Source organism: Pteropus vampyrus, unplaced genomic scaffold (genome assembly GCF_000151845.1).
Source record: "Pteropus vampyrus isolate Shadow unplaced genomic scaffold, Pvam_2.0 Scaffold376, whole genome shotgun sequence".
Taxonomy (NCBI): Eukaryota; Metazoa; Chordata; class Mammalia; order Chiroptera; family Pteropodidae; genus Pteropus; species Pteropus vampyrus.
The window spans coordinates 417,991-425,641 of record NW_011889157.1 but is presented as its reverse complement, the minus strand read 5'-3'; the positions used below and the strand labels follow the sequence as shown (position 1 = coordinate 425,641).

The following is a 7,651-nucleotide window of genomic DNA, read 5'->3' as shown; positions in this document are numbered from 1 at the left end:
TGGAGGGGCCCGCCCGTGCCTGGGCACAGGATTCGCTCCTGGGTAGGAACCTCCAGCCCCGCTTCCGGCTCACGGGGCCCCAGAGCCCTTCGCAGACGCACGCGCCCCACGCCGGAGCGTCCTGCGGCTGTGTCCAGGGCCCAGGACACGACATCTGTGCTCGGCTTCTCCAGGGCCGGAGCGCAGCCCAGCACCGCGCTCTGCCACGCATGCCTCGATGGCAGGAAGTCTGGCCAGGCCGGTGCCACCGTGCGTTCGAGAGTCCTCGCCACCACGTGGGGGACGGCTCTGCGTCGGTCACAGGGAAGCGGGAGTCGCCGCCGCTCGGACACGGCAGGGCGCCCTGGTCTCCCCGGCTCATCCCAGGGCGGGTCAAGGGGACACGGCCGCCCCTCACCGTCCTGCCCCCACCCACCTCAAGGGGCACGGAGCGCGGCACAGCACGCTCCAGGACGAGCTGGGTGCCGCTCCCCGGGGAGCAGCCGCGCCCCTGGCCCGCGGCGGCGGCGCTGAGCCGGGCCTTCGGAAGCCGTGAGCATCCACGCGGCAGAATCCCTGCCACCGATGGAGCAGCTAAACATTGTGAGGCTCCTGACTCCCCCATCTGTGTTTTGCCTCCCAAGAGGGAAAATAGTCTTCGCAGACTTCCCTTATCTGGCAGGCAAATTCCAAGCCTCACTGGCAACCGCAGGCTTGTTTTCCCAAGCAAACAGCTACAGAACCAAAAATTGTTCTGCCTGCGAAATGCTGAGGGGGACTAGCCAACAGCTCCGCCTGGAAGCCCGGCCCGCAGCCCGGGGGCGGTCCCCATCGCCGAGGACCCCGCTGCTCCCGGGAGCCGGGGCGAGGGCCCGTCCCTGAACCTTCGAAGCCATCGTGGAGCCTTTTCTCGACACGGACACACGCACGGAGCTGGTGGGCAACGGCCACCACGGTGTGAGGGCGACAGCTCTCACTCACACGAACGGGGCTAAAGGGGACAGACGCCCAACCCGCTGGCCACCGGCACCTTCTCCCTTGAGAGTGCAGAGTGCGCGAGGCGGTGGCTCCGCCCTGGCCCTGTGCGCCAGACCCGCTGGCTACCCGCTCCCCGGCCCCGTGGCGGCCCCCAGCCCGTCCCACTCAGCGCTGGGCCCCTGGGCCTGCGCCCTGCTCAGAAACCCAATCGGATGATAACCGTGGACGCCTAATTGATAGGGGCCTTTATCGACTGGCCTTGATGTCTATCTGAGGTTCTCAACAGCCGAGATTTAAATGTTTCATTTTATTTTTAACTTTCCCTTTTCCACATTTCAGCAACGTCAGGCAGAGAGGTATGGTTTCACTATCAGAAAGAATCATGGTGCAGAATAATTTATGACTTCGGCTTGGGCTTTCAGAAAAGCTATTTCAAATCTTCACTTTGATTTGCTTGTATCAAAACTACTCAAAATAACAGCAGCACTTTCTTGGAACTGGAATATGTTAGCGGCACCTCAGAATTTGAAACCGAAGCCTTATATATTTATCCCAGAAGAAAACTTGAGAAAGGAAATGAAGCCACAGGGGGGACCGTGACTTTTTTGTTCACGATTCCTTCGTTCCCCGCCCCACACACACCTTCTGCAAACCACAGAGCGATGCCCAGCCCCGCACCCCCGGCCCCCGCCCCATGGCAGGAGGTCCTGCCAGCCGCCTCGCTGCCCTAGGCTCAGGCGCGGGAAGAGGGACCCTGTCGTGGCCAGCAGGGGAAGGAGAGCGGCTGCTGGGCTGGGTTTGTGTCGGGTCAGTGGGACAAGTCGGGAGGCAAGGCTGTGTGTCCAGGGCAGCGAGTTCTGACGTCGTGAGACTTACCTTAGCAGCTTAACTGCATACTTGTCTCAAGCACTGTCAGTCTGGTGAGAAAGATCCCGAAGAAGAGGCCGCCGGCCCAGGCCCTGACCGGATGGCCGGAGGGGCGTCCCAGGTCCCTATCACAAAAGAAAACAGAGAGAGAGAGAGATGATGATGTAAAGTGAAATGTAACAAATTCACCCAACCACGGCAACACGCAGAGGTCGAGGAGATTCCGCGGACACGGTGAAGGACGAGGTCGGGCCCGGCGTCTGAGAACGGAAACCCAGCCCCGCGCGAGGCCCCGGTGACGCCGTCGCCGGGAGCGAGATGCTGCCGAGCACCGGGACCTTCCGTTTCCATCAGATCAATAAAAGCTCATATTCATCAGGATCCCAAGCAGCTGCCACTTCTGACGACCTGCAGTTTATTCCCTCGCTCCCTGCGCTGAACCGGGGCAGAGACGGGAAGGAGAAGCGGCGTTTCCTGCCATTCACACCTGAAGACACGACTCCATTAAGGGGTCCTGTTTTGTTAAGGAAGCGGGTTGACAGGATCATATTGGCAGGAGCGGGAGCCTCTTTGTCCTCCGCCCGCCCCCCCGCCCCCCGTGTTCTCGCCTCTGCCATCCAGACCCAGCACGAACGTTTCCTGACGCCACGTCCGTCCGCGCGAGCACTTTTTTTTGGTGCAAACTTACCGTTTACAAAGAGAGAAAAGGCTTTCTGCTAAAACAGTTACCGCTCTACTCATCTGCACGGCAATATTTGCTATCAGGCATTCTAAATAGATTATCACCAGTCCATCTGTGTCATTATTGATTTATAAGGCTTTAAGCGGCTTTAGAATGGAAGCTTCCCACTGAAGGGTCTCTTGTATAAATCAGAGCCCTGCTCAAATATAGCAGCCGTCACTCAGGATATGGTTCTTAAAAGCATAACAAGGAGGAGAAAATGATAAATTGCTTGTAATATACTGATCCAAACTGATATGCAAATCTTGTTTTTTAAATATATTACTTGAGTAAAAAGAGGCGTCATTAACATATGAATGCTATATGCAAATGACGGGGACGAGCAGATGTTGGCGCATGTAATTGACCTATATGTGAATCGCATCAGAACCCTTAACTCTATTAATTCACTACCCGGTAACTAGATATTGTCCAAAAAGTACATTCTTTGAAACCATACACTGGAAGCAGAGCCGACAGGGCTCCAAGGGCTCTGAAACAAGGTCACCATCCCTAGTCTTTTGCTGTCATCTGCATTCCCGTCCCTGCGGATGACATCATCACGGGGCCGTGTAAATCGATCACTTAATAGCATTTGGAAAATACTGCAGTGGGGAACAGGTTATAAAAAAAAAAAAAAAACGCCCCCGTTTTATCCCTCTCCCTGGCAGAAATGTCGCACCCCTCACACCGCGGGCTCGCGCATGAGTGCACCGTGAAACACACAGATGCCATTTCATTCCTCGTCTTTATTTTCCTACTTCTTCTCAGAATGACATTAAATTGTATTAAATAGCCTTTTGTCCACAGGGCACAGACCACCCCGCATATGATAATGTATTAATGCCCCACGTTCCAGCCACTGAGCTGAAACATTCTGAGACTTGGAGGATAAGTATGAAGCACCATTGTGTGTACAGCCTGCTAACGACTGTGACACATACTAATAGAAACATACCTAATAAATTACTGCTTTCAGGTCTAGCAAGCTGACATTTCTCTGCAAGGGACAATTTTATATTTGTGGCACAGAACAAAATTGCTTCATATGAAGCCACTGTGGATTAGCATAAAAATTAACACTTAAATTTCAGCTTATTTTCCACCCTCTCCTGCCACAACAATCAATTCCTCTTATAAATCTGATTAGATTTTATGATGCTTATAATTCAGAGCATGTCTCAACACAGCACTCACGGGCTCGAAGACTATTTGTTTAAATAGAAAAAAGCAGCAGATAAATCTATAGGTATTTTTTATTACCCCATTCCCCACCAGTTTCTCTCTCATATTGTAACATCAGTAATTGATTGCACACATTAATTAACATGTAAGGTAGAAATTCTGCATTATGCATGATTTATTTTCCTATCTGGTGAGTAGGTTTGTCTGCTGCCCTTGTGTTTCTAGGACATTGGGCTCGATTCTGGTCCAGACATAAATGCCAATGCTCATTCCCCCTGAAAGTTATTAATGTCAGATATGAAATGAGATTTTTGATTTCACCTGCTTACTAATCCACAAAAGCTGTTTTGAGTGATGCAGGCTTAAACGCTGAAATTCGAAATGATATATTGCTATATCTGATAACATGCAAATATGTTCATTAGACATAATTTAGCAGGAGAGACTAGCAACACTTCTACAACAAGTCTAGGTCAAAAATGGTTGTTAATTAAACAAGTCATGAAAAATGCCAGTACGAGGAGACTGCCCAGCGGATTCCGGGCTCTCTAATGACACATGCGGATAGGTGTCCAGTGCTCTCTCCCGACATGGGGGAAAAGAACTTTCTGAGCGTGCCACATAGTCTGAAGCCAGGCTCACAAAACTACGCCCGCCTTCAGAACCCGAAATGGTCACGTGTCCTTGGATCCGAACGGCGACGCGCTCTATTCTCCATTCGAAGACGACATCTCACTCTCTGTCTTAGTGGCTTCGAGTGATTTATATGGTCGACTCCTTCACAAATAAAGCAGGAAAGACATTAATATTATACCCGGCCACTCTGCTGGCCGCCCTGGGTGTTTACGGCCGTGTATTTTAAATCGAGTGGAGCGATAAGCCGCAGGCCGGTGGCCGGCGAGCGCTGGGCGGCCCAGGTGGACGAGGACGAGGGAGCAGGAGGAAGGTGCTGCCTGGGTACCTTCCTTCCGCAGTCTACGCTCCCGACGCTCCCGTTACCTAGGGAACCGGGGCTTAGTAAAGATGCTTCCGATTTGCCATGAGTTGAGAGTCAACGTGGGTGGGGCTCTGATACACAGGTAAACGGGCCACCTGAGCCCAGCTTCTTGGGGTGACGCTTCATGAATCCTGGGGGAAGGAGGGTACCTTGGGAGTTAAGCACAGCCTAAAGGAGGGAGGATGAGCCTCCGACCGGGCCCAAGGCAGCCTCCCGCGCAGGGCGGCAAGCATTCGCACGGTGGCACAGGCTGGACACAGCTCCCGCGGCCGACAGGTGCCCCCCGAGGGTGAAAGCCACGTGCTGAGGTCCCACTGGTCGAAAGGGCCCACGCAGCCGGACACTGAAAACGGTCTGCAAGGCAGAAAGAACACGTCCGTGCATCGGGACCACGGGCAGGAAGGACAGCTGAGGGTGAGAGCAAATGACCCAAAACACAAGGAGCCCGAGTGTCAGCCCCTGGAGCTCCACTCGTGACACCAACTCGGAGCCTGACGCAAAAGCCCTTGCCAGTCGGCGCTCGGTCGGCGGGGCCAGGCCCGTGCGCCCGCCTTTCGCGTCCCAGGGCAAGACCCTCGCCCCGGCCTGCCGCGGTCACTCGTCGCTGCCGGTAGCATCGCGCCTCGTCTTCGGATGATGCTTCGTGGTCTCCATGCTTTCAAATACAGAACCTCGACTAGCGGAACAGGCCTCTCGGGGACAACGTGACGCCCCAAAGCAGAAAACGGGTGGAAACCCTTCGGTGAAGGAGGCGGGGGCCCCCACAGGGCCCCTGGCACCCCGCGGGTCCCACTTTGCCCGTCGCTGCCTCCCTGCCCACCCCACGTCCGCCCTCATGAGTCCGTGGGGACAGCCGGCCCCTCCTCCCTGCCTGCCACCCCGCCCCCTGCGTCCTGGACGCGACCGTCTGCTGCGTCCCGTGGGGGACACTCCCGGCTCTCACGTTCCAGGGGCAACCCAAGGATGGCGCAGGGTCACGAGACGTGCGGAGGAGGGCCGGGGGCCCCGCAGATTGTCGGGCCATGGGGAAGGCCTGGAAAGCAAGGCCGCAAAGACCCGGCACACAAGCGACATCCGGATCCCATGTCACAGCAGTAGGTGGGATTAGCCTGAGCCTCACAGGTTCTCCCGCAGGGGCCCGGGCACCATTCGCCCAGATTCACGTGTCTCTACGCCCAGGGATGACCAGGGCGCTGAGAGTTGGCGCTGGGTCATGGTCAAACTACTCCTCGTTTCTCCTGAGGCCTTAATTAATCTCGAAGTGTTTTGTTTGTTGAACGAACTCACGAATACGCACATGAACAAGTAAGTAAGTGAGCGAATGCACCACGGCATATGCGCGAACGGATGAATGGATGGACAGTGATGGCTGAAAGAGCTAAAAGGTAATAAACGCACAAGTTAATGCATAAATGCAAAGATTAATTCATAAATGAAAAAATGCCCTATGAATGAATGAAAGAACACGACCGAAGCTTTCTAATGACTAAGCCTACACCTGAGCATCTACATATGCTCACAAGAAATAATAAGTAAGGTCTCGTTGGTGTCAAATGTTTGCTCACCCATCCTGGGCTTCCTTCCTGGATCTCAGAGACCCCTGCGGGGTCCTGCACAAATCCTCATGGGCGCAGGCGAAAGGGACAAGCACTCCTGCCTCCCGCATGAGCCGTCAGGACGCCCGGACTCAGGCAGGTGTTGCTGAGCAAGACACCTGGCTTGGGGCGATCCTGCACCTGCTGGAGGTTGACTGTACTTCCTAGGAGGCGGGGCTTCCTGGGTGGCGGGGCTTCCTGGGAGGCGGGGCTTCCTGGGAGGCGGGGCTTCCTGGGAGGTGGGGTCACAGCCAACAGGAGCACCAGTCCTGGCCCAGAGCCCGTGACCTCCAGCACGGGCATCGTCACCGAGATGGCTTTCCTCACGTTTAGAATGGAGCTAATGTCTCTGAAAGGGCTTAGCTCAGGGTCTGCCACGCAGTCACCTCTCTGCCACCAGCCACCGCGGCCTGATGTCCTGGGCATTCTGGTCCCCAGCCCCCAGGGAGCTCGTTCCCAGGTGGGCACCCATCTCTACAACGTGTGTGGTGGCCAGGCGGCCTGGGGCAGGGGACCCCACCACAGGGAGCCTCCTGACCCCTATCAAGTGCACATTTTATTTCTGTAATACTCTCCACCAGCGATCTGCCTAAAAAAGACATTTGCTATTTTAAATGACCGTACGGTCACCCTCTGTGGTCCTCTGCTGCTCTGTGGAAGTGGTTTCTCATGTACAGAACCGAGAACATGGTCCAGATCCGTGGTTGTCCGGCCTTTTCCAAGGAACCTCCCGGCGCCTGAGCAGCTGGGGCACAGTCTCCGCCGCACTGGCAGTGGGGGACCTGAGTCCTCGCTGCTCGTGACGACGAGGCCTCTGCTGCAGCACCTGGGGTCCCGTGGCAGGCAGCGTGGGAGTCCTTGGACGGGAGACATCTTCATGGCCAAGAAACTGCCACTGTGGGGCAGCAGCCATAGTGGCATAGGGGGACATGTCCTAGACGCCTGGCAGTCAGCATGGCAGGATGCCACCCCAGCACAGCCACCCCACCTGGTCAGCCTGCCGCTGCACAGGTGCACAGAGACGCGTCCCCGCATGGACAGGCGGCCAGCCCCAACCAGCCACCCACTCCCTTCTGCCCCCAGCCCTGCCTCGGACTCCAGGCTGGAAGCCAGCCCTTCCTAGCAGGCGGGGCCCCGACCCAGGCACCACCCCTGGGGGAGATCGTGGCTCCTAGGGGTGAGCCAAGGGCTCTGCTCGAGACAGAGGTCAGGAAGAACAGGAACCCAAGGCTGTCCCCTGGGCCAACAGGCCACCAGAAACTATCACAGCTCCCCGCCCCAGACGAAGACAAGAACTCACCTGACACTACTACCTTTTCTTTCCCCTCC

At 55.9% G+C, this 7,651-nt stretch overlaps 1 protein-coding gene across 1 annotated transcript in view; it reads right to left on the bottom strand.

Annotated features, from left to right (window-relative positions):
• Positions 1-7,651, bottom strand: part of ZNF536 (zinc finger protein 536) — a 267,453-nt gene that overhangs the window by 163,047 nt on the left and 96,755 nt on the right. Inside the window, exon 2 of the mRNA XM_023523054.1 lies at positions 1,834-1,949. The gene's annotated coding sequence lies outside the window, so the exon portion shown is untranslated. The remainder of the gene's footprint in view (positions 1-1,833; positions 1,950-7,651) is intronic.